Genomic DNA, 25,672 nt, shown 5'->3' on the forward strand with positions numbered 1-25,672 from the left:
TTTGAGCATGCCTGCTGTTGAGACAGAAACCCAAGAGGTGGGGAAGGGACTGTCCTGGTGTCTCAGCCATGCATCAGCCTTGATCCTTAACTGGATCCTGATATTTTGCCTGGCTCTCCCTAGCCTCCTCCCCAGGGAAACTGGCCCTGCCCTTCCTTCTCTGTCTAGCTGGAACTCTGCTGGGATTTGAATGTTCTTCCAAAGCTGTGACGTTGGATTCATCTGACCACAGGATACCTGCTGCCCCATCCAGCCTGCACAAAGGACTGAGCCTCCAGGCCAGTGCCCACCTTCCTGGGTCTTTCTTGTAACCCATCTAGGACCAGACTAGATCCAGTCGTTTTCCCAGCCCTGGGCCACACAGTCCCTACCCCCTTGCCTCCCCCCGCCACCTCCAGCTGTGTTGTTGCAGCCCCAGCAGCCTGTCAGTGCCCCCGAGCCTGTGCCTCAGGGAACCAAGAACCATGGGGGCTGCAGGTGCCATTTGGGCTCTGTCTCCTCCCCTCTGCTCCAGCACTGGTCACCTGCAGGGCCCTGGGCTGGGACTGTCTTTCTTTGAAACCAGGGAACAACCCCTGCTGTCTCTTTCTAAGCAGGTCACTTTTGGTGGGTGTGTAAATCCACTTTTCTGCTTGTCACAGTGACATTTTCATGATGCCCAAAGTTATTAAGCGGCATCTTTGGGCGCCCACTTTTTAACTAAAGTGAAGCAAGCTGGAAAATGTCAATAGTGATAATGTACAGTTTTGTCCCCAATATCCCCTGATTGAGTGCACGATGGAAACGCTACGAACTGCAGAGCCCTTTGCAGGGAATTGCCAGTTAAAGAATTTGTTCAGACTTACAGGTTTTTTAACTGTAAACCCTGAGCGTCTTAAATAAAATACCTGCTGCCACGGCCCTCTGACTGGCTGGGAGTGTCAGAGGCCCAGCCTGCAGTGTTCTGGAGGCTCCGCAGCCCCTGCCCACAGCTGCAGACTTGGAGCCTCCTGGCTTTGCAGCCTCCACCACCTGGTCAGAGGGGCGGGAGGAGCCCATCTGCTCTACAGTGAGACCATCATGCTGATCATGGGAGCCTTTGGTCCCCCAGCACCCCAAGCAGGAGTGATACCTCTGTAGATGGAAGTTCGAATGGAAGGGAGGAAGCAAGTGAGCAGGCAAACAGGGTCTGGTGATATCAGAACTTGAATGGGGGTGAGGGTAAATCCCCCCGACTCTGCCCCTGGGCTACAGGCCACAATTTCTCCCAGTCTGAGACTGACAGATGCTGGCTTAATTCCCACCACAGTGCTGCCACTCAGTTGAGACTCCTCTTTGAGGCCCAGCAGTTTGTGTCCTTCTTCTAGAAAAGCCTGTTCTTGCTAAGGGAAGATACTGCATGGCAGACCATCATGGGCAGGGCCGGTGTGGGTGCTCCTGTCACCAGTGGCGAGGCCCTCCTAGCTGCCGCAGTGCCTGCCTGGCCCAGGGCAGGCCGGGCTTGTACTGTCCAGGTTGTTCCTTATGTTCCCACCCCTGCGTCCCTGCCAGCCACTCCTTAGCCAGACACTTGCTGTCCTCCTGAGAGGAGACATCCCACCTCCAGCTCCAGTGCAGCCCGGACACCTCTGTCTCCTCCTTCTGAGGGGTGTCGTCCATCAGAACAACACCTCATTTCTCTTGTGTGCATTTTACTGTGGGCACCTTGCCAGGGTACCTCCTGCACCCTGTGTCTTACTGCCCAGATTCTGCAGCATTCATGGCTAATTTTATTTTTTTTTAATTTTTTCAATGTTTATTTTATTATTTTTGAGACAGAGAGAGACAGAGCATGAACGGGGGAGGGGCAGAGAGAGAGGGAGACACAGAATCGGAAGCAGGCTCCAGGCTCTGAGCCATCAGCCCAGAGCCCGACACGGGGCTCAAACTCACGGACCGCGAGATCGTGACCTAAGCCGAAGTCGGACGCTTACCCGACTGAGCCACCCAGGCGCCCCATCATGGCTAATTTTAAATAACGTGTTCTTTAATGTGACAGACATTTGTCCAGCAGAGATGCTGGGTACTGGAGATGTGCTGGCAAATAAGACAGCTGTGGGCCCTTCCCTCAAGGAGCTTAGATTCTAATGCAGGAGGCCAATATGAAAAATAATAACAGCAGAGGCGCCTGCATGGCTCAGTAGGTTAAGCGTCCGACTTTGGCTCAGGTCATGATCTCACAGTTTGTGAGTTTGAGCCCCACATCAGGCTCTGTGCTGACAGCTCAGAGCCTGGAGCCTGCTTCACATTCTGTGTCTCCCTCAGTCTCTCTGCCCTCCCTTGCTCACACTCTTTCTCTCTTTCAAAAATAAATAAACATTAAAAAAATATTAAAAATGTAATAACAGCAGATTTTGTTTATGTAAAAAAACTAATCTCTACCATTAGAGTCAAGGTAGACATTACCTTCGCGGGGAGGGTTAGTGACTGAAAGGGGCATGGGGAAGTGGTAGAAGGTAGAGAATGTTCTATTTCTTGACTTAGGTGCCGTTTGCATAGATGTGTTTAGTTTGTGAAAATTCGTAGGGATGATGTTATGTGCACGTTTTTGTATGGATATTAAACTTTGATTAAAAGTTAAATAACTAATTAAAAAGTTAATTAATTGTAATCATGGTGAGTGTTACGGAGAAGGAGAGCAGAGTATGAGAATGTGTAAGTGGATCATCTGCCCAGATGTCAAGGTGGAGGACGGGAGTGGCATTCCTGGGAAAGTGGCAGGTAGGCCACTTGATATGGGCTCTGTAGGACAAGAGGGAGTGATCTAGGCTCATAGGGGAAGGCAGAGAGCACATTCAGGCAGAAGAGCCAGCATGGGCAAAGGCCCTGAGGTAGGCAGGGGTATGGACTTTTATCAGAACCTGAGGGAACACCTGTGTGGCTACAGCAGAAAAAACAAAGGGCAAGGGGTACCTTTGGGAAATGAAGTCCAAGGGTGGGCAGGCAGAGAGGCCGAACCTTGGGGCCTGAATAGGGCCTTTCTCTTTCTGTCAACAGCCTGCATGGGAAGTCATAGAAGGGTGCAAGTCAGGAGGGATGCTTTTTTTCTGATTCATGTGCTAATGGAATCTTCTTGGCTCCTGTGTGGGGGATGGGCTGTGGCTGGCAAGAAGGGCAGCAGGGAGACTAGCCAAGGGGTCGGGCATACTTCCAAGGGGAGGAGAGGGCAGCCTGGGCAAGGAGGGAAAGAAGATGTAAAGATGCATACAGCCTCCGAGGGCTTGGGGTCCTCTGTCTGGAGCATCTACCGATGATGCCCTGCAGTCCTCTTGGAAAGCAGTGTAGCAGTGTAGAGCTCTCACAATAGTGACACCCTTTGACCCAGTAATTCTAACTTTTAGAAATCTGTCCTAATAGAAAACTAAGCTTTATAAACAGTTTCATTTACAAGGAAGTTTTTATTGGTTTTCTATGGCTGCTGTAACAAATTACCACCCACTAAGTGGCTTAAAACAATGCACAGGTACTACCTTGCAGTTCTGGAGGTCAGAAGTCTGAAATGTGCCCTACAGGGCTAAAATCAGGATATCAGAAGGGATGCATTCCTTAGAGAGGCTCTAGGGGAGAATCCATTTCCTTGCTTTTTCCAGCTTCTGGAGGCCTCTTGTAATTGCTTGGTTTGCAGTCTCATTGTCTGTTTCCCAAGCCAGCCCGGTAGCATTTTCGACCTTCCCCCCTTCTTTCCTTCTCCTCTGCATCTCCTCCTGCCCTCCAGTTGATTTCTCTCCCCTACCCCCTTCCCCCATCCTTCACTTACAACGAGCTTCCTGATTACATTGAGTCCTCTGGGATAATACAGCCTAATCTCCTCATTTCAAGATCCCTAATTAACTTAGTAACTTAATTAACTTAACTAGTTAACTTAATCTACAAAAACGCTTTGGCCGGGTAAGGTACCGTATTCACCAATCCTGAGATTAGGATGTGGATGTTGACATTTGGAGAGGGTGTTTTTCTATCTACCACATTGTCATCCCCATGTTGCTGTCGTGGAGGCAGGTTAGAAACACCTGAGGCATCCTTTAGAAGAAAATAGTTAAATAATCTCTTCCTCCTCCTCACCTCTGCTGCATTACAGTGTTTGTGAGGAACTGCTTATAACATGGCCCTGGCTGATGCCGTCATATGTGGGAGGAAACCGTGCAGTTTGAAGAAGTGCTGTGCTTTGCATGAGGTGCTAACGTGTTGAACAATTGTGAACAAATAGGATTGCGAGAAACTAGTGGTTCGCGTTTGTACTACCTGGCAGTTGAATCGTGTGTGTGTTAGTTTCTAACTTTGTGCGTTTCCCTTATTTTCTATAATAAATACATTGATTTTAAAAAAATGAATCTACCAGCATTGGCATGGAGGGAGAGAGGGGAAGCCAGCCAGCCTGGAATTAGCAGAGATTGGAAAGAACCAGGCCAAGATTCTAAAGACTCTCTGGACCGAAAATAGGCTGTTGACTCCGTGGTCCAAAAGTTCTTAACTCCCCCTTCTCCTGTTGAGGTCAGTGAGGGGGATGGGGGTGAGTGTGATCATCGAAAGACATTGTTTAATTTTCTTCCCTCGTGGAGATGCTGGTGTTCCTTAGTTACGACGGTCCACTTGCTACCCAAGGCTACTCATGTTTCTGGAAGTGTGGTCTAAGACCCTGTAGTGGGAGCTTCCTGATGACAACCTGTATATCCACCCAGCACATACAGCCTCACTTAGTGGTTCCAAGCAAGGATGGGTACTAAGCAGTGGGTCCAAATGGACATCTTTAGGAATGTGCTGCACTGTTAGTATAGCAAATACTATAGCAACTGAGCCACGTCGCGCTTGCTTTGTACATGCAGTGAAAGCTACGCATTTGTAACCCACAAAATCGCTTGGTGTGTAAGGGAAATGAAACTTTGTGTTCTTGAACTAAAATTAGTTCATTAGGAGAGCTTTGAGGATCTACTTCGTTACTCTCCTAAAAGCCCTGGCTGTCTGCCATTGCCAATGCCTCGACAACTTAAAGAGGTACCAGCGAATCTGCACACTTACAAGTAGTAGGAATCTCCACGATTTTTGGAAAGGGCGTTTTGTTATACGTCCTAAGTGTGGTCGTGAACAACTGTAACTTGCAGTAGCTCTTTTTCTTGCATTAATGTATCTGCAAAATTACTAAGTTTTACTTTCGTTCCTGTGATGTTGCTGCCTTGTTACGATTTTGATAATTCTGTCAGTCGTTACGGTTTTTATAATTCACTTTTAATAGAATCACCAAGTTCATTGTCAGAAAGTGGGACAGGGACGAGGGGATAGCTGCGACCTCTTTCACTTGGCCTGTTCAAGTTAGCTGTGGGCAGAAAAGTTGGGGAGCCACTGAGATAGGTGACCCACTGATGAACACAGGGAGTAGGAGATACGGAGTAAGATGACAGATAATGTGAATTTCCTTGGAAAACCTTTGCCTGCATTTCCTGAAAACATCTAAATGTAGGAGTAAATGGTGTATTAATTACAAGCCTCTCACCTTGGTAATTAAGCAATAAAGTCCCATCAGGCAGTGCATTTGTGGGTGATTAGAGCTGTGTTTGGTGGAGTCAGAAACTTGCAGCTGAGGATTAAGTGGTTTTCACCACCTGAGAGATGCATTAATCACCTGGAGCTCCCCTACCTGGTGGATTTGGTTGCTTATTTGGGATGGCATTTACACATTACAGTGAGGAATATATATACGTGCTGAGAGAGCTCTGGAGTCCAGGGTAGTTACTCAGCAAGGACAAGCAGGGTTTCCAGGTGCAGTATCCCGACTCATTTTGGCGTCTGCCCAGGGGTCACCTCTGTGCTACTTTTGGGAGGTACAGATGGGAGAGATGCCCCAGACACTGTTGACACACCTCGGATGTCCCACCAGATGTAAACAAGCCTTCCAAAGGATGAAGGAAGACAATGTGGGGTAGGACAAGCACATCAGTGTTTAGAGACAGAGAGCTCTAAATTTAAATAGTAGCTTCCGCCCTTATTGCGCACCGTTACTTCATCTCGCTGATCCTCAGTTTCCTCTTCTGCAGCACCGGTATATTAGTCAGCTACTACTGTGCAAGAAATCAGGCGCAGAGTATCAGGGGCATACAACAGTGAGCATTTATTTAGCTCATGTGTGTGTGGGTTGAATGATCCCAGCTGTCTGTTTACACATCTGCAGGTTGGGGGTCAGCTGGTCTAGGTGGCTGGGCTGGCTCTATTCTTTATGTAGTTCTGTTGATCTGCATCTGTTCTTGAGTCTCCCCTTTTCTTGGAACCAGTGAGCTAGTCAGGACTTGATCATCTCATGGTGGAGGCACAGAGGGTGAATGGAACACGAGAGTCCTCTGAGGACTAGTGTTAAAACCGGCACATCATCGCTTCTGCCTCGTTCTGTCAGTCAAAGCAAGTCACAAGGCCAGGCCCAAAGACTGGGCCATTCCTTCAGTTAAAAGAACTGAAAAGTCACTGGGCAAAGGACCCTGATAAAGAGAGGGTAGCATTTGTGAACTAATAGTGTAACCTCTGCTTTTTGTGGGGGAGAAGGTCACGTTGTATAGAATTTTGAACAAGGCACCTTTGTGCAATTTAGAGCTCAGTGAGCCTATCCAACATGAAGCAGATAACCCTGTATGTTGCACAAAAGTTAATTTCTGACAGTTGTAAATATCACAAAGGGAATGTAAAGGATGCTAATAGGGACTTCTAATAAGGGGCCCCAATATACAGTCTTGAGCAGAGTACCTGGAACATGGTAGGCATTCGGTAAAACCGGGTCATTGTGGACAGCTACGAGTATGTGCATGGTATAAAGCAGCCAAGGTGGGAGTTGGGCATGTGCTCTGCTCACCAAGCTTTGCATGCTGGTGTTCGGCTGTGAGGCAGCCCCACAGGAAAAGGCAGTGTCCTTCTTCCCCAGCCCCAAACAGCTCCCCGAGTTTATGGCATACCATTTATAGAAAGCTCACAGTGGACAGGGTATCTTGTGTCCCACATGAGCCCAAACTGGAATTCAGAGTCTAAGCGTTCTGCTGAACTGGTCATCTTGTGCCCCGCCTTCCCAGGCATCTGACAGCATGAATTGACGTGCATGTAGGACAAAGAGTCCTACAAGGGGGAGGAGAGGAGGATGTCTAGAGGGACACAGAGGAGATGGAGAAAAGAAGAGGGGCTCTGGGCAGTATCTTCTGGATCATGGTAGCTGTCTTCACAGGGGACTTTGTGACCTTGCATATAAGACATGTTAACTCAAGGGCAAGTGATAATGTGTGGAAGAACACTGGGGGGCCTGTAGAGAACTCACTACTGTTGGCCTCAGGAAGATCTACCCTTCTGGCTGCTCTAGGGGAGCACAGTAGAGACAAGGCTGGGCAGGAGGAGCAGGCAGAAGTGGGTTGGTAGATAGGGTGCAAGTTTAGGCATTTGACTGATACTCATGTGATAGCATAAATCATTAGGTCTTCCATTTAGGGCCTCCCAAAGATGCTGTCATTCCCCCAGATTTCCTGTGATCTTGATCATCCCGTGCCTTTATTCAGCAACTGTTTATTGAGCACCCATTGTGTGCAGGACAGTGATATGTATTTTAGATATAATGGTGAACCAGGCAGGGGCTGTCGCTGCCCTCTCACGGCTTGCAGTCCATTGGGAAAGGAAGCATTGGACAGCTGATTTCATGGTGAATGATTTATTCACAGCAGTTGTATCTTACATATCTGAGGCTCAGTTTCCTCATCTCTGAAGTTGCCATAATAACAGTGTCTCCTCCTAAGGTTGTTGTCAGGGTTCATTGAGTTATTTCTGTGTGAAGCGCCCAGCTACATGTAGTAAGAGCTAAAATATCATTCCCAGATGATTCCAGGACTGTTGAAGGATCCTGGATTTAGAGATTCAGACTGCTCTCTGTGGGCTGGGTGGGGCCCTTCTGACCCCAAACGCCAATTCCAACAACTGGACTTCCATTTATGGTGGTTGGTTTGAGTTCTGGTGTTCAGCTTTTATTTGAGGTTCAACCCAGAGAGGCATGGAAGAAATTGGATTTATTTTTATGACAGTTCTTAGTGGAGACTGGCAATCAATCATATGTCAAGATGCTGTTTTGAAAGGAAGCAGGTTATAGGCGGACTTTGGAGACCAGGCTCCATTTACAAAGTGTGCTATGGTAAACGCATCACTTATTCTCCCTGCTCCTCAATTTTCTCACTCGTAATGTGGGGATAATGATACCAACCTCGGAGGGCTCTTCTGGGATTCAGGGAAATAATGGGAGTGAAATTCCTCGGCACATGCTTGCTGGCACTCAGTAGGCACTCCATGAGTGGAAGCTCCAACCTTTAATGTCTTCAGGTGTTCAATAGAAGGCATTGAATTGATTATTCCAGCTATTTTGCTGCATCAATACTAATTAAGACAATCACAATAATGAGACCAAGTACCATCTATCAATGCAGACACTGTAGGCCACCAGAAAAATACATCACAACTGTAAAGCAGGCCTGGTGTTCAATAACTACTTTGCAACTGATTAATCATCCCCTACATCATGCAGTACTTCAGAGTTAATGAAGCAATTTTATAGTGGTTGGGGTAGTAAACGTTCATAACAAATAGGTGAGGTTGGCATTAACTCATTGGACAGTCTTCTCTGAGCACCATGCGGCCTGTTGTAGCCTTGATGGAGATGAGGCTCCTGACTCAAAGTGGAGGTTTGAAATGGGCAGGTGTCTTAGTTGCTGCTCTTGAGTGTGATAGAAGAAGAAAGTGTGCAGTGGAAGGGCATCTCACCCCACCAGGGGTCACAGAAAGCTTCTCAGTGGACAAGACGCCAACTCTGAGTCTCGAAATTGACTGGAGCTTCATAGATAAGAGGACTGCATTAGTCAGGGAAGGCCAGACTATAGCACCAAATATACCCAAATATATAAAGGCTCAATGCACTCAAAATGTTTTTTAGTTATTTTTAATAAGCTTTAAATTTTGGAATATTTTAAATTTAGAGACAAGTTGCCAAGATGGTATAGAGAGTTCTCATCTACTCTCCACCCAATCTCCCCTAATGTTCACCATTCAAATTTCCACGGTACATTTGTCAAAAGTAAGACATTGGTAGGTTGATATTTAAAAAACACCAGATTTGGGGGCACCTGGGTAGCTCAGTCAGTTAGTGTCCAACTCTTGATTTCAGCTCAGGTCACGATCTCCCAGTTTGTGGGATTGAGCCCTGTGTTGGGCTCTGCAATGACTGCTCAGAGTCTGCTTGGGATTCTTTCTCTCCCTGTCTCTCCCCTGCACATGAGCACTCTCTCACGTACGCACGCGCGCGTGCTCTCTCTCTGTCCCCAAATAAGTAAACTTTAAAAAAACAAATGAACAGATTTTATTTGGATTTCACCAGGTTTTTTTTTTTTCATTTATGTACTTTTTCCATTCCAGGATGTAGTCTAGGATCCCACATTTACTGAAGTTTGCATTTTGCTCACTCTGGATGGATAGAATGAGCAGTCTTCTGACCACTCCATCACTCAGGGACCTGGGTGCACAGAGGCCCTGACATCCTCAGCATGTGGCTTCTGAGGTTGTCCTGGTCATCTGGGCCCCAGCACACTGCCAGCAGGGAAGAGCATGGAGGGGTGCATGTGAGGCACTTGGGGGCAGAGGGAAGTCCTAGCTGTCACTTCTCATATTTCATCAGTGCGAGTCAGTCTTGAGGTTCTGTACCTTCTGCTCAATTTTGCCATAAACCTAAAATTGCTCTAGAAAATAAAGCCTGTTAAAAAAAAAAAACAATCACAAGACCACCCATAGAACGTGGGTGGAAAATATATTCTCAGGCAGAATAGCTGTTTCCCAGCCACAGCTGTATATGCTGTGAAAGGGGAGAATGACTTTGGTGGAGTTTAGGTGTCTGTGCCCAGGAAGATACAGGAGTGCATTGGAAGCAGAAGACATTGCATTAATTAAAGTAGAGAAAGGGCAAGTGTTGTCGTGCACACTGTATCGGCCAGAAGGTTACAGGGCTCACCTGGGGCGCAGCTGGTGAGTGCCACTGCAGGAACGCAACCCCAGGTCTGCCTTGGCACGGAACCAGCCTGTGCTCAGAAGGCCTTCAAGACAGCAGCCTGATGGCCAGATGAGCCACAGGGGTGTGCTTCTATCTCCTACATTTCTGTAAGAATGCTTTATCTCAAGTTTTACAATTGTTCGATGTAGGGACAAGGCTTTTCCCCAGATTCCTTCATTCTCCCCCAAAAGAGCAAGGGATGAGAGAGGCACCCAAAGAGCTCCAGACTGATTCACTTTTCCCACCAGGCTCCAGGCTGCATCTGCGCCCAGAGGCTCCATCATGGCTGGGCATGATGGGGATGGCGACACATTGGAGACAGTGTGTCTGCCTGTCATCTCACATGTGATGCCAGTGTCTGTTTATTTCTGGCTGGATGAAATATAATTGCTCCCCAGGCTGACAGTGACAAGTGGTGGTGTAGGGAGTCTACTCCCCTGAGTGACGGGCTGGGCTTGCGCACCTAGACTGACAAAAACAGATCCTGTGATCAGGCACTGGGAGTTTGCCTCTCAGTGTGAGGCCACTCCCCCCCCCCCCCCCCCCCGCCCCGCCTAGGCATGGGGCTCCAAACTGCTTCGGGTGCTAGTGTCTGTGGTTTGGGGGGCATGAGGGGAAGCAAGCAATGCTCTAGTGAACGGCCACATGCAGCCCTGACATGAGGGACCCAGGGCACCAGGACACAAGGTGCAGCCTGAGCCACAGTGGAGGGCTCTGATTCCTCCGTGTGGCCATCAGAGTGGCAATGCTTTATTGGGCTTTTTCTTCCTTACCTTAAAAATAATATAGGTCATTTGGGGAAGATTCAGACAACGCAGAAGAGTGAAAAGAGAAACCAGGGTGCCTGGGTGGCTCAGTTGGTTAAGCATCTGACTCAATTTCTGCTCAGGTCATGATCCCTGGGTTGTGGGATCGAGCCCTGCATCAAGCTCCATGCTGAGCCTAGAGCCTGTTTCAGATATTTCTCTCTCTCTCTCTCTCTCTCTCTCTCTCTCTCTCTCTCTCTCTCTCTCTCTCTCCCCCTCCCTCCCTCCCTCCCTCTGCCCCCCCATGCCCTCCTCCCACCTTGCACGTGCTCTCTCTTTCTCAAATTAAAAAAGAGAGAGAGAAGCCAAAGTTGATTCTAAATGTTTCTAGCCAGACCTGACCACTTTGGGTTTTTGTTCTGTGTCTGTTTCCTTATGGGAAAGAGCCAGGCTGCCTGCTCAGTCCCCACCTTGCAGTTAGCATGAGCAGTTGTGGCTGCATTGTGCCAGGAGCATGTGAGCTGCGTCACCCTCACACCTGCCCTTTATAAGGCCCGCCCCAACTGTCCCTTCCCTCTAATGATGGCAAGATGCAGAGGACCAAGAGGAGGACGTCAGCACTCTGGGGTTCCTTCAGCCCCAGGAGGAACCTGGACTCCTCAGTGACCGAGCAAGGCCTCCCCACACAGATCTATACTGGACCATGATAAGAAGAAAAGAAGTTCTTGTGTTGAGTCTCTGAGGGTACACATGTTAGCCTGGCCTGAATAAAACAGCTGCCAGACACTGGGTGTCTGTGCCTGCATATATACACCCACTTACACATACAATGATGGAGTCCTATCTTTAATTATTTTTTGCAACCTGCTTTAGCCTCTCAAAAGTGATGTGAACATCCAAGGTAAAGATACATTTACCCAAACACTTTATATAGACTTTATATTATATGGATGTGCAATAATTACTTGAACTACTCCCTTGTTCCTGGACATTTAGGTTGTTTCCAGTTTTTTAAATTTTGTAAATACTTTATTATGAACTGGATGATACATGTCTTTGTGCGCATATCCAACCATTTGCTTAGGACACATTCCTAGAAACTGAATTACTGGATTACATTTTAATCATTTTTTCTCATCATAGGAATATCTTTTTGGAAAAGAGGCACTCTGTTAGGAATATATGAGAGATCCACTTTCCCAAAACCATCAACTATCTGAATACTAAGTTTATTTTTTTTAATTTTTTTAAATGTTTGTTTATTTTTGAGAGAGAGTGTGAGCAGAGGAGGGGCAGAGAGAGAGAGAGAGAAAGACACACAATCTGAAGAGGTTCCAGGCTCTGAGCTGTCAGTACAGAGCCCAATGCAGGGCTCGAACTCACAACCTGTGAGATCATGACCTGAGCCGAAGTCAGATGCTTAACCAACTGAGCCACCCAGGTGCCCCTAAGCTTATTTATAAGTGAAAAACAGTTTGTTTTAATATGTTGTTCTTTGTTTATTGATAATGTTCAGAAACTTTTTCTTGTTTATCAGACCTTATTATGAGTTGCCTCTTTTTTAAGCATTTTTTTCTGTTGGGGTTTCACACATTTATTATTATTTTGTACAAGCTCTTTACATGTTAGACATAATGAATTACTAATATGTCTTTCAAGTTTATTTAGTTCTTGGCATATTTATGTTCTTTCTATTCCTTCTATAAAGAAGTTTTTAATTATTTCAGTTTTTCTTAATTGCTTTCAGCATTATTTTTAAATTTTTTTTAATGTTTATTTATTTTTGAGAGAGAGAGAGAGAGACCGAGCGTGAGCAGGGGAGGGGCAGAGAGAGAGGGAGATCAGAATGTGAAGCAGGCTCCAGGCTCTGAGCTATCAGCCCAGAACCCGATGCAGGGCTCAAACTTGTGAACTGCGAGATCATGACCTGAGCCAAATTCAAATGCTCAACTGACTGAGCCACCCAGGTACCTTTCAGCATTATTATTTTCCTGGGAAACTAAGGCCAGAATATGAAAATATTGTATAGATTTTCTAGCATTTTTATGATTTATCAAAGGCCTTTGTAAGCCTTTGATCTTTCTAAAATGTATTTTCATATCAAGTTGATGTTGTCATCTGGCTTTGACTAACTCTAAAGGCCAAGAAGGGAGATAGAACCAGACATGTTCAAAACACTAAAAGAAGTTTGGGATGGCTGGCCTGTAGCACTGGAAGAGGATGAGTCACACCAAGGCTGGTGGGATCGTTAAGGCAGTTGCTGAGGGTGATGGGCATCGTGTACAGCACGCTGACTCCAGGGGCCTATGGGACATTCAGATATGCTAGTGGGGACTTGGGTGTGGGTTGCAGTGCATCCTTAACTCTCTGGGGCTGGACCTTGGAGTGGATTCAAGAGGGATGAGTGCCTGTGTCCACATAAGAATGTTTAGAATAGCTTTATAGCCCCATACTGGAGACAGTCCAAATGGCCATGAACAGGGGAATGGTTACACATATTGGGATATTATGTCCATACAGTGGAATACTACTCAGCAATACAAAGGCAGAAGCTGTTGGCACGTTCAGTAAAGCAATCTCAAAACCTTATGTTGAACAAAGCTAAACAAAAGAATGCATACATTTATATGACTGCCAAGAATAGGCAAAATTGCCCTCATGCTGATTAAAGTCAGAATAGCAGTTCTTTCTGGGGGTGTGGAGGGTACTTCTGGGGTGATAGGAATAAATGTTCTTATATCAGTTTAGGTGGATGTGTATGTAGGGAAGGAGAAATTCTTCCTCTGCCCTTCCAGGTTTTCCAGCTGGACTAAGAATTAAGTTGACATGAGACAGAGTAACAGAGGGGGAGAAAAAAGCCCAGAGTTTTATTACATGTGTGTGGAGACCCAATATTCAAATTGAGATCTAAGGAAATGACCAAGGCAAGTAGATTTTACACTTTTTAGCTGAAGAGACAATAAATCTGTGAGGCATTGACAGGAAAAAGAAAACTTACCTTTGGGAGCTTCAATTAGTAAGGAATTCTGTACAGAATTTGGGCTGGGGGAGTAAATTAGTAAAAAGGAGCCAGAGTTGTTTATTCAGCCTCCTTGGCTCTCTGGTACTAAGGGGACCAGGTCCAGGGAGGGTACTTTTCACATGGGAGATGTATATCCTGCCTTTGGGGCAGCAGAGGAGGGTCTTATGCCGGCTGTCTCTTAAGTAACTTTTATTTAAAATAATCAATATGTCAAAGTGGCACGCATTTTAGGGTAGCCTGCCCTTGGCTTCTACATACACATACATAGAAATTTACCAGGCTGCATGCTTAAAATTTGTGTATGTTACTGAATGCAAATTATATATTCAAAAGAAAAAAATTCTGGGAATGCATAAAAAAATGTTCGACTTCAATTTACAGATGAAGCAACTGAATCCCACAGAGGTGATGTGATTTGCTCTGAGTCGATGTTTCAGAACAGAGTTGCCTCATTTCAAGGCTGGAGCCAGGTGCGGATAGAATTGTGATTACTTTGATCAGTGGTAGAATGGAATGCATCCTAGGATCCGGCCCTGAGAGGTCCCCAAGGTGGGAGCCCACAGCCAGCGTTAGCATCAGAGCCCGTGAGGCTGCAGTCCCAACAGGAATCTGGCGTGTTAGGCGCGAGTCCCTGTCGCCATGAGCTGGAAGTCTATGCATATTGGGGTTCCCGGCTCCCTCACACATCTAGCTTGACAAAAGCAGGAAGCATGATGAAGTGTGGATACCAGCATTCTCAGCCAACCCCCATCCCCCACATCCAGAGAAACGAGTTTTTGCTGAGAGATAAGTAGAAGTATATATAGTTCCAGAACTGGAGAAGCCATAAAAGGGTCTAAATATACTCTGGAGGAACTTTACACCTAGCTTCACAGGTATATCCCGTGAGATCATTCATGCCAATTTTTGTCTTAAGATGTCCCCAAGGCATGCATGCAACAGTGACAACGCCACTGGGATAGCCCTGCAGTTATTAAATATTCACTGATGATACTTGCAGTCCAGAAGCAAGTCAGACTGAGTGCACCTTCCTGCTGGGAGCTCAAGCTGTCCTGCAGCCCACCGCCTCAGCCGTCTGCAGGGATATAGGAGCACAGGCAGTGACTGCATGCCTCTGCTTTCCTCTGGAGTTTGTAGGAGGAGGCCAGGACCTCCTCGTGGAACCCAAAGGAAACTAGCACACACGTTGACTGATTCAAGAGCGGTTCATCTCCAAGGTTGTATTTCTGAGAAAGAACAAGCAATTGTTACAGTCCTTAACCGAAGGCAAAGGCAGACCTGCCTTAGAGGTGATTGTCACATCCTGAGGACCGGCCACATTTGCTCCCAGCCATGGGTTAACCACAGGGCACTGGTGCCACCTCAGAAGCCTCCTAGACCTTTCAGTCCCTGGGAGAAAATTGCCCACAATCTTGAAGAGTCTTTATAAAAAGAAACTAGAGAGTGGGTGGAGCAGTGTGTCTGTGTTCTGCTTCCACTGAGGAGGAAGCCAGGAGAGAGGCTTTCACAACAGACATTGGGTTCCAGTTAGATACCTGGGAACAGTCCTGGGTGGAGATGCCCTAAATGTGTGGGCTCTGGTCCCTGTCCTCCAGAAGATCACATGATACTGAGGGACACAGCATACTCTCAGTGGCTTACAAGGAGAATCCAGATTGAGGTGTGCTTGTGCTGGTATATGTACATGTCACAGGGTCCCAGCTGTGGGCAGATGGCATGCTCAATGAGTTAGTAAAGGGAGTTTTATGAAGGGCTGGCTAACAAGATGAAGGCCATGATCTCAAATGGGGGCAGTTTTGCCTCCAGAGAATATTGGCTGTGTCTGCCGACATTTTTAGACACATTTTCATCACAACTTAGGAAAGGTGCTGCTGTCCTATATCACATAGAGGCCAGGCAAGCTGTGAAACAGCCAGCAATACACAAAATGACGCCTCACAATAAATATTTCAGCCCCAAATGCCAGTAGAACTGAGGTAAAGCAACCCTGCTATAAAAGAAGGTAGTCACTTCCCAAACCAGGAAGAGGCAGGGAGGGAATGTCCCTGCTTGTCCCTGTCCTGTCATCTCTTATCCACCCTTCCTGTTGGCTGAACTCAATCAGATGCCAGAGACTGGGAGAGCCCTGTGGGGCAATCCATAGGACTTAATTTCCTCAACACTGGTTGTTGATGCCAATATCCCCTGTAAGGCAAGAGTGCAAAGGGATAGACTCAACCCATAAGCACCCACAGGTGCTCAGTGTCCCTGTACTGTCCTCTTTTCTGTCTTTACTTGTGCTGATGTTCTTTTAATGTTTGCTGTCAGAATGAGGGCAGGCCTTGGGGGTGGGATTTTTCTCAAAATTCAGGGAAGAAAGAGTGTGCAGGATGCTGGAAGAGAGCTCTGAGATGCAGCTGAAATGTCTCATGTGGATTTTCATACAGTTCAAAAACTTCTCACCTCCTACCCGGCTTGGATGAGAAAGGAAGAATTAAGGAGCTGCAACATTTTTCTAGCACAATGAACTTTAAAAATGGAATTGCCATGCAAAGCAATGACTGATATTTCAGTAAACAGGCTCAGTACAATTGCATTATGGTTATTTCAGCTTTGACATTTCCTTGCATTTAGAATAGCATCGGCAGGGATTTTTGGAGATCAAGTCGTTCTTTCTTCTCAGAGTCCAGCTTCTTCAAGTTAAGGGTCAAAGAGCATCAGTGGAAGGTGCTGTAAGGACAGGCCATGCCCTCCAGCCTTGGCATTCCGTTCTCTTCTTGGGCACATACTACCCCTCCCTTAATAATAGCTGCATGTCTTTAGACACCATGGGGCAGAAAATACGAGTAAGCTGGACATCTATTAAGTGAACTCCCTGGAAAAAAAGAATGACATATGGGGGCAAGAGAACGTGTTTGTTGTTCACCTACTGGGAGCCAGGCACTCTGCTGAGTGCTTTAATGAACTATCTCTGTTTCCAGAAACAGAGCTTCCATCACCCACCCTCACTTCGCTGTAGCTGTGGCCTCTGGAGTCACAAAAAAGGAAAGTGGTAAGGACAAGATGCAAGGTGGCTTTCCCAGGGGACTTAGATAGTTTGGAATTCCTGAACACATCACAAAGCAGGCAGTGTGGAACTAAAATTAAGCCCTGCTCAAAGAGAAGGATTTTGCAAAGATTGATATAGATCAGGTTCCTTTGTACATTCCAATAATTTCTCCCATCCCTCTGCATTTCTGTGCCATCAACATAGCAACCCACAGTTCAAGGTAAGCACTGAGGATACTCTGAGGACAGTGTAAGGACCATACATGAACATCTGACTTTTGTCCTCATTCTGGAGGTACTTGCCCTGATAGAGCTTACCCAGCAAACTCATGCATCCTTGATGTGGACCATCAGGCATCACTTGACATCCTCCATCTTAGCCATGGTGCTCCCAACTCATTCACACCAAAGATAATGCCCAGAGTCTTGGGGACGCTGAGCCTTAGTTGACATGAATCCCAAGGATCCTATTTGTGTCCAGTTAGCTTTGCATCAATCATAACTGGCGCTAAATAATAGCCATAAAAGGATATGGCTAGGTTGCAGGTGGTTATATCAAGTCATAATTCATAAGGAGAGTCACTTCCATTAATTAGTGTTAAGAATGTCAGTAAATCCATGAAGATGAGGTGGGTTTGACATTAGCAGATGCCCAGCCCTATTTGGGAATCCAAAGTGTGTTAGTTACTACTGCCTGGAGTTGAACTTCTTGCCTGCCTTCCCAGAAGCTATAGAATGGATCCCAGTCCTTCCCCTCTGTGCCATCGAGGTTTATTTCCCTCATGATGGGGTTGTCAAGACTGACAGTGACAGTACTAACCACCTTTACATTAAATACATGATTTATTTAACCAAATGAGTATTCCTACCTGTAACTGCTAAATGTGTTGGCCACAGGCAAGAACTTATGGGTCAGATGAATGACTGTTCCAGCTTTCCTAAGCACTCTTGTCTAGGCATTCTGGGATCAGAGCTGGTTCAATAGAAGAAACAAGGTGAAGCAGATGTTTCTGGTTCTTCACTATGGCAGCTCAACCATTTTCCTTGTATGACTTAAAAAAAAAACAATTTTATACAACAAAAGTTGCTGTTTGAAATGATTCTCCTGTGGCTTAGCTGTTTGACTGTCTGAACCCATCTACTCTTCCAGTAACAAACAGATTGGCTGGTGGTTTGACCTCTGGCATCAGGGTTGTCCAGGACTGGTGGTGTTATGTATTGACAGAGGGATGGAGACTCTAGGAGGATACTCTATCCCCACCACCTCTCCTTGGCTTTGGGACTTCCTGTGATCTGGTGGATTATTTTGCTGGTATAGAGGCCCCCTTTGCAGAGCAAAGGGTAAGGGCAGAACTTGCATTCTGTGTGTTAAAAATGAGACAGTGATGAGCATTTATGGATGTTTGTTTGGAGAATAGGGACTCTCATCGCTTTTCGGCCTTTTGGCTAAGATCAAGTGAGAATAGGGACTCTCTATTTGTTCACTGCTGTATTCCCAAGGCCTAGCACAATAACTGGTATATAGTTGGCATTCCATATACAATTAAAATGAATGAAGGAACCCCTGGATGAGTGCTGAGATGAATACTTAAAGCAAACCTTTGAAGCCATTGCTCACGACCATATAGCTTTTCCATGGAAGAAGAGCTGAGCTTCCAGTCCCAACTTTCCTGTCTCTATCACCCTGGGTTGCCTTTCATGTTGACAGGACACTAATAGTTCCCAATTGAGAAAAGTGCCCAGCAGGGCAGAAGTGCAGGGGAGAGACACACATTCCTTGTCATGTGGCTTCTGTGGTCTCAGGCCAGACCCTCGTGAGGAGTAGTCCTATCTGAATGGAGTTCAGCATAACATGGGGTTTCCTCATGCACATTGAGTCTGGCCTCTCCCTGGGCATCAGCAGCTGCTTTCTTGTCATCGATTGAGGGATGAATTGATGAAGTAGCAACATACATTGACTTTCTTTAACCACAATGTGCAGTGTGTTCGTAGCCAACAGCTAGAGTTCCATAGTTCATAGACACCTATACAGGGGGCAAGCCTCCATGCCGCACACATATTCTGGGTGGGCGAAAAATCCTTGGTTTGGACCTTGTTCCTCTAAGTTGTGAGACCTTGGAGAGTTGCCTCACATCTCTGCATTTCAATTTCCTCACCTCTATAATAGGAATAACAAACAACCTCACTTCACTCTATGGAGGCTTGACCAATCAAATATGTACAAGTTGACACACACACACACACACACACACACACACACACACACCCAAACAAATAAAATATGCACAAGTTCTGGCAACATAATGTCATTCCCAGATTCAGAAAAGCCAGGCGCACATCATCAATGTTCATCTTCTGCATGATTTTCAGGAAGCTGCTCAGCTCTGAGCCTCAGACTCCTCATCTGTAAACAGGAGGTGATGATAATTATTGTCCTGCCTTGTGTCACAGGCTCACTGCAGGACTTGGGTGAGAGATAACTGATGAGGCGATGGAAAAATTCAGCTGCAGACTTGGTCACACTTGCCTTCAGTTGCAGGAGAGGAACCCACGCCCCAAGTAATTAGGGTTGGTTTGACTGTTGGGGACCTGCTGCTATCGGATCTTGTTCAGAGAGACAGGATGTGTGGCTGACCAGGATGGAGAGGCATTGTGCCAGTGTGACTGTGGACCCGGGCAGGTCCCTGCCTGAGAGGCTGGTGTGAAGCAGCCCAGATAGAGGGCTTCCAAAATGGTATGGTTGATATCACTGCATCGATTAAGTGGCTTAAGAGAGTGATATCACTTCTCTGGGCTCACTTTTATCATCTCCTCTCTTTCTGTTCTTCACTGGAATGTCACCTTCTCAGAAAGTCTTGTTGTATTCATTGGTTTTATTGTGATAACAAAAAATATATAGATCATTGGCTTACTGAAGAAACATTTTTTCCTTGCTCACATTCCCCACGGATGTGGGCCTGCTGGAGGCTGTGGTTCTGCTCCATGTACTTTCTCATTCCGGAACCCAGGCAGAAGGACCAGCCCTCGCCCAGACATTCGGTTTCCATGGTGGAAGGCAGAAACAAGAGACTGAGCTAAACACACAAAGTGCACTCAGAGCTTACTATTGGATATGGTACCTGTCACATCTGCTCACGTTGCACTGGCCAAAACAAGTCCTGTGACAAGGGTCTTGTCTCGAGGCAGGGAAGAAGTACAAGTCCCGTGGCCGGGGCAGGATGTAGAATCTCCTTGGAGGAGCGGAAGTAATCGATTCTGAACAGTAACACAACATGCCCCAACTTCCTTGACTACCCCATTTGAAGTTGCAATTGCTTCTAACACCAGCATGCTTGCCCCGGTCTCACTTTATTTTATTTACCTTTTAAGTTTTGTTTATTTATTTTTGAGAGAGAGTGTGTGTGTGCACATGCAAGTGGGGGAGAAGCAGAGAGAGAGAGGGGAGAGAGAGAGAATCTCATGCAGGCTCACCATTGTCATTGCAGAGCCTGATGCGGGGCTCAAACCCACAAACTCTGAGATCACGACCTGAGCCAAAGTCGGATGCTTAACCAACTGAGCCACCCAGGTGCCCCTGTCTTGTTTTATTTTTATGCTTTATCCTGCATTGTCATCTTTCTGTGTAATTTAGACAGTTTTTAAATTGTCCATCTCTCTGTCTGATCACTCTCTAATGTCAACTCCATGGGGACAGGCATTTTTGTCTGTGTTTTTAGGCACATATCCTCAGATCCTGGGACAGTAGCATAAATACCTTGAGCTGATTCATTACTCCCATCTGTTATTTGACAATAACATTGGATGACGTGTACCAACTGCTTCCCTGAGGGGCACCTGGGTAGCTCAGTTGGCTAAGAGTCCAACCCTTAATTTCAGCTCAGATTGTGATATCATGGTTCTTGGGATCAAGCTCCGTGTTGGGCTCTGTGCTGATAGCGTGGAGTCTGCTTGGGATTCTCTCTCTCTTTCTCTCTCTCTCTCTCTCTGTCTCTCTCTCTCTCTCTCTCTCTCTCTCTCTCCTCCCTCTCTCTCTCCCCCCCCCTTGTCCCTCATCTGCTCACGTGTGTGCATCCGCACACACACACACATTGTTTCTCTCTCTCTCTCTTAAAATAAATAAAGATTGTTAAAAAAAAAAACATATTCCAAATGCCTCCCTGAGCATTGGGTCCTCTCCTCCAGGCCCAGTATATCTTAGACACAGAGAGGTGGACAATTTAAAAACTATCTAAATTACACAGAACACCCAGTATACCCATTAGTTTGACATCTGGGCCCAGGTGCCCTAGTAGGAGTGCCTCGACGTATTCTGAAAGGTACTCTTGAGAAGGTGGCCTGTCATCGGGGCACCGCAGTATGGTGTGCTGACAAGTACTCTCCTCCCTCTGTAACATAACATACTAGGGTAAAGCTGTGGGGTCAAACATCTACCACTCAGTACTTCTCTGAAAACAAAATTAAAAGTCAGATGTCCAATATTAGAATAGTTAACATGTTTTTTTTTCTTGTATTTTTGGTAGGAGTGAGGAGTCTAAGAATAAGAATGATCCCCAAACTATCCTCACCTTTCACAAAGAATCTTCAGTGCCTTATTTCCTGCGTTCTTTTGTGTTCTTTTCATTTGACTTTTTCTTTTCATTGACAAATAAACATAAATTTGACCAGTGTAAGACCAGTGAGCATCCAATTACAGCTAAAGATTTACCAAGTTCAATGATGCTTAATGATTCCCATCATTGCCTAGGGGCTAGAGAAGTGCATTTCTCATCACAAATGTACATGCTTCCGTATTTTCATTTCAGTATTCTGTTTTCACAGAATAATAGCCAATGACAGCATCAATAGAAGATTTAAAAAATTATTCCGAATCTATTTCCTGAGCACCTACTAACAGCCTGTTACACCGATAGGCAGTTGAGACCTGGTGGTGAGCAGAGAGCAATCTCCCTACCCTCAGGGGGTTTGCAGACCCTCTGGGTAGATATTTGTATCAATAATATCCTGCAAAGACGTGATACAGCCAGCATTTAACTGGTGAATGGCAAAAGCTACTCTATTTTTTTCATCCGTTAGTGCACAAAGTTCAAGCTTTGCAGAGAAAATGTGTTTTAAGGATGTCCCTGAATAATACACAAAAGGGAGAATTGTTCAAAAATTGAACAAACGGGCACCTGGGTATCTCAGACAGTTAAGCGTCTGACTTCTGCTCAGGTCATGATCTTGCAGTTTGTGGGTTTGAGCCCCACATCAGGCTCTGTGCTGATGGCTCAGAGCCTAGAGCCTGCTTTGGATTCTGTCTCCCTCTGTCTCTGCCCCAAACCCCACTTGTGCTCTGTCTCTGTCTGTCTGTCTGTCTCTCTCAAATAATAAATAAACATTAGAAAAAAGTTGAACAAATTTCAAGGAGTGACTGTGTGTAATTATGAATTACTTTCTCTCCTTCCAAGAACTTTCTTTCCTGTCTGAAATGCCACAAGTATTTCTTTTAGATAAAGTGGCTCTAGGATCATGGGAAGCCCAGGCCTGCTGCTTCTATCAATTTTCATGGTTCTTGATGACATATCCTGGTCAGTGGCCCCAGCCAGAAACCCTGGCCTCACCCTAGATTATGCCCTTGGTTCACCCCACATCCGAGCAGTTACTCAGGCCCATTGAGTTTATCTGTAATGCCTCCTGCACCCACCACTTCCCCCTGCTGCCGCTGAGTCCAGAGAACTCAGCTCTATCCTGGAGTATTGCAACAGCCTTCCTGCCTGAGGTCTCAATCTGGTCCTGGCTTCACGTTGTTCTAGAAAACCCTAATCTGGCCACTTCACTCTCTACTCAAAATTCTGTGGGTTAGAGAAAGAAAAGAGTAAGTGGATGTCATTTGGGCCGGGGGCGGGGGGAGGGTGGGGAGAAAAGTGTGTAGCAAAGTAAAAGTGGAAGCGAGGGAGAGCAAGTGAGCGTGTGGGAGGGGAGAGAGAGCAAGCAGAAGTGGCGTGAGGAAGGAGAGAGAGTGTGGGGAACGAGAAAATAAAAGCGAGTGGAGAGGAGAAAGCGAAGTGTGGGCGGGAGAGAGAGGGAAAGGAAGGCCGGGTGGAGGGAGAGGGGAAAAAGTAAAAGTGAGTCAGGGAGGGAAAGAGAAAGTAAACATGAAAAGTTGAGAGAAATTGTGGAAAGAGGAGAGGAGGGAGGGGGCGAGTGGGAAAGGGAGAAGGTGAGAGAGACAGATGGACGTGGTCTGCCGGGATCACGTGGACCTGGTGCCCCTTGCCCCAGTGTCAGCAAGCCAGCAGGTCTCCTGTTCAGCCTGCTCTGGATCTCATCATTTCTCAGAAATAGGAGACCTGATTGGCACCATGTCAGACACACCATCCCTGTGCACCTGGCGTGTGGCCTGCAGAGGCTCTGTTCAGACCAGTATCCTGGCAGGTGGAATCTCAATCCACCACAGTTGATGATTTGGGGACTGGGGAGGGGAACGTTATTTTAAGATGAGTCCCTTCCGTGATACTAGTCCCCACCACTAGAACTAGTTAGTACCTTTCCCACTCTCATAGTTAAGGAAACGCAAGTTGTTGGAAGCTACCAAGACGAGTTTTCCTGTAGGAAAACAGAAGGATGACACCAGCCTAACCAAGTTTGACTCTTGGCCCCCATTGCTTTGGCAGGAAACACCAGTTAGGTTTCTATTTAACCCTTGGCCCAATTAAGCTTTGTGTTTAGACAGAACATCAGTTGAAGTATGGGCAGGAGTGCTTATAGACACTGACATCAGCAGAGATACAAAAATAAACACGTGAAGGGCTTCTCTACATGTTATCTTCAGTTTGTCTTGTGTTGCTTATACATTGGCTTCAGACTGGAGGTGGGATGTCAGGGCAAGTCATTATTCTTCAGGGACAAGAGAGCAAATGCAAATGTCAAAGCAGAAGTGTGGTATTTAAACATAGGCCACAGAAAGAAACTCTATCAAACTGGACTTACTAATGAATGCCCAAATAGAATGTATTACATAAATCTAATGCACTATCATTTTTCTCAAGAAAAAGAATATTCAGTGTTTCAAGCCATGTCAATCCTTGAGACTATTTTTCAAGAAGAGCTAGATTGAATAAAGAAAGTTTTGTGGTCTTATGAGTAAGGTTTCTATAAGTAGAATAGAATGATGTGTGTGTGTGTGTGATTTATCCTTGGTTTGTGCATGGTAATGTTCAAATAGTCCACTTCAAATCATTCCCAAGTCAAGTCAGGAGCTCTCCCACTGCGTCATTTATACCTTTGAGATAAGTTTCTAAGGACTTTCCTGTAGGCTAGCTCAGTGCTGGGAATAAGGAAAACAGAATTACTACATGGCCCCTGCGTATATACACAGTAAGAGATTCTGGACTATCCCTGGAATATTGCCAAAGTACTTACACATCCCTTGGCTTTCTCCAAAAACCAAGCATTGTCCTACCTATTGTCCTACCTATTGTACCTATTGTAGTCTTAATTCCTGTTTGTTCAAAACATGACTGGCAGAGATCTGACTGTAGACATGCCCTTTTGTTATATTCTCTTGGTTCCTTCTGGATCTGTCTTGGATTACTTTCATCTGTACCATCCCTTCCATCTTTTACGGCAACTACCCCCTTGTTCTTAGCATAGACACAGGCTCCTAACACACTCTACTCCCCCATGCTCACCACTTCTGACCCATCTTTTTTGTTCTTTAACCGCAGTGTAATTTCTTCTGGGTTTATAAAAGGAAGACATTTTCTGTGGGATAATTGGGAAAGCTTTAACAAAGCAAAACAAATGAGCAGTTATCCCACTCAGGGTTAATCCTGATAATAATTCATTGTATTTCCTACATGGTTTTCTACAATATATGTATTTCCCTCCAAAATTGCGGACACTCTCAGTGCACTCTTTTTATAGTTAAAATAGATCAAAATAGTTTTTCATATTGTGAATACTCTGGAACATCATATTTAGTTGGAATAGCATTCTCGTTTATGGATAGCATGTAATTGATCTAAATAATTCCCAAAGGTTTTGGTTTTTTTTGGTTTTTTTTTTTTTTTTTTTTTTTTGGTTTTGTTACTTTTGTTGTCGTTGTTGTTTTGGGGTTTTTTTTTAGGATTTTCCAAAATTTTCACTACCATTAACTGTGTGAGGAGAGGCATCTACATCTTACATCAACTTCTTATTTAGGATAAAATACAAGAAATTGGATTATTGAGTCAAATTATATGAAAGCCACCATTTTATCTTTTTTTAAAAAATCTTGGCCAAGAACAAGAGCAAAATACATCTTTTGTTCATAGTTGTATTTTCTTAGCTAATAGTGATGGTGCCTATAGGCCATCAGTCATCTGAATGTCTTTTATAAATGTAAACAATCCATTTCTGTCCTTTGCCCACTTTTAAAAACTTCCCTGATTGTCTTTTACTTGTTGATTTGTAGAGATCTTTACATAAAGTAGAATCATGGTATTTCTTATGTTACAGGTAGTGTTCTTACTTTTAATTTTCCTTTAATGTGGATTGTGTCTTAAATATGCAGAATTTGATCATAATGTTTATTACTTACTATTCTAATCACAAAAGGAAATGCATGTTCAAGCCAAAGAACTGAGAAAGAACTAGAAAAGCAGGAAAGGCAGAAAACCCAACCAGAGCTAAGCAATTTTGTCTTGTACTCAGTATTTTCTATCATATGAAAAATGTTATTATATAAGATACACATTTCTGTAGCTTTTTTCATATATATGTATGTCACAATTTTATTATGATAGCAAATCTTTTATGATAATTATTTTGTAACTGAACAGGGTAGTCCATATAGAT

The 25,672-nt window shown here is 45.3% G+C and overlaps 1 protein-coding gene across 13 annotated transcripts in view; it reads left to right on the forward strand.

Moving 5' to 3' along the window:
* PTPRT (protein tyrosine phosphatase receptor type T) overlaps positions 1-25,672 on the forward strand; it is a 1,056,329-nt gene that overhangs the window by 548,753 nt on the left and 481,904 nt on the right. The gene's annotated exons all lie outside the window — the stretch shown is intronic.

Source organism: Acinonyx jubatus, chromosome A3 (assembly GCF_027475565.1).
Source record: "Acinonyx jubatus isolate Ajub_Pintada_27869175 chromosome A3, VMU_Ajub_asm_v1.0, whole genome shotgun sequence".
Lineage (NCBI taxonomy): Eukaryota > Metazoa > Chordata > Mammalia > Carnivora > Felidae > Acinonyx > Acinonyx jubatus.